Source organism: Prunus dulcis, chromosome 1, assembly GCF_902201215.1.
Source record: "Prunus dulcis chromosome 1, ALMONDv2, whole genome shotgun sequence".
Lineage (NCBI taxonomy): Eukaryota > Viridiplantae > Streptophyta > Magnoliopsida > Rosales > Rosaceae > Prunus > Prunus dulcis.
In genome coordinates this window covers 18,792,549-18,794,426 of record NC_047650.1, presented here as the reverse complement: position 1 = coordinate 18,794,426, position 1,878 = coordinate 18,792,549, and positions in this window count along the sequence as shown.

The following is a 1,878-nucleotide window of genomic DNA, read 5'->3' as shown; positions in this document are numbered from 1 at the left end:
CTTGGCTTGGCCTTGGCCAAGCCCCATTCAAGGCATTTCGAGAAAGTGAGGCTATTGGAAGCTTGGCATGGCGTGGCCTTGGCTTGCGTTGGCATGTCGTGCCTTGGCATTGGCAGTGCCCCATTCAAGGCATTTCGAGAAAGTGAGGCTATTGGAAGCTTGGCATGGCGTGGCCTTGGCTTGCGTTGGCATGTCGTGCCTTGGCCTTGGCATGCCTTGGCATTGCCATTGCCCCATGCAAGGCATTTCGAGAAAGTGAGGCTATTGGAAGCTTGGCATGGCGTGGCTTTGGCTTGCGTTGGCATGTCGTGCCTTGGCATTGGCATTGCCCCATTCAAGGCATTTCGAGAAAGTGAGGCTATTGGAAGCTTGGCATGGCGTGGCCTTGGCTTGCGTTGGCGTGTCGTGCTTGGCCTTGGCGTGCCGTGGCCTTGGCATGCCTTGGCCTCGGCATGCCTTGCCTTGGCATGTCATGCCTTGGCCTTGGCATGTCGTGCCTTGACCTTGGCATGCCTTGGCTTGGCCTTGGCATTGCCCCATTCAAGGCATTTCGAGAAAGTTAGGCTATTGGAAGCTTGGCATGGCGTGGCCTTGGCTTGCGTTGGCATGTCGTGCCTTGGCCTTGGCATGCCTTGGCCTTGGCCTTGCCCCATTCAAGGCATTTCGAGAAAGTGAGGCTATTGGAAGCTTGGCATGGTGTGGCCTTGGCTTGCTTTGGCATGTCGTGCATTGGCATTGGCATGGCGTGGCCTTGCATGCCTTGACCTTGACATGCCTTGCCTTGCGTTGGCATGTCGTGCTTGGCCTTGGCGTGCCGTGGCCTTGGCATGCCTTGGCCTCGGCATGCCTTGCCTTGGCCTTGGCATGCCTTGCCTTCGCCTTGGCATGCCTTGCCTTGCGTTGGCATGCCTTGCCTTGGCTTGGCCTTGGCATTGCAGGGCATTTCGAGAGTGAGGCTATCGGAAGCTTGACATGGCAGCATGCCTTGCCTTGCGTTGGCATGCCTCGGCGTGCCGTGGCCTTGGCATGCCTTGCCTTGGCATGTCTTCCCTTGGCATTGCAAGGCATTTCGAGAGTGAGGCTATTGGCAGCTTGACATGCGCAGCTTGACATGCCATGCCTTGCCTTACTGCCCACAGCATGCCCACATATGCCCACAGCATGCCCACAGCATGCCCACAAATGTCGACAGAATTTTTCAAACCTTGTCAAACCCCATTTTTATTGAAATTTCCTCGCGCAATAAGCTCCCCATAAGTAGTCTATGATTTTTAGGACCTTCTCCAACTTACAAAACTAAAAAATTCCTCCCCAATTTTTTTAATGATTTTTTCAATTTTACGACTTCTAAAAATAATAAAAAATACTTCCCGACTTCAAAAATTTATGAAACTTTTTCTCATCATAGATTGCATTTTTCTTAGTGTCCCTACAAAAAATCAGGTCAAAATACCTTGTATTGAATTATTTAGAGCCCATTATGACTCCTCGCGCATAGTTGATGTCTCCTCCTGTCAAAGGGCAAAATGCATAAAATGCTATATAGGGGGTGTGTGTTGCCTGCATATGCATGGCAGCCCATGCCTTCCTAGCTGCAGCCCCCTTCCCCCACGCCACACCCATGTCATGTTGCCTCGATATGATGCCTCGGTATTATGGGTTTGTGTCGGGGGGGGGGGCTGCCACCCATGGCGGTGGTGGCGGAAATCCGGCCGCCACCACGCCGCCGCCATGGGTGAGGTGGGGAAAAAAAAAAAAGGCGTGGAAAGTTGCGAAATGGGGTTGTCTAGGCTTTTTTTTTTTGCATGGGGGAGCACGGAGTTGCTAGGAACTCCTTCTCAAATGCACCGGCATGTCGACCACAACCTCATTTCGCAA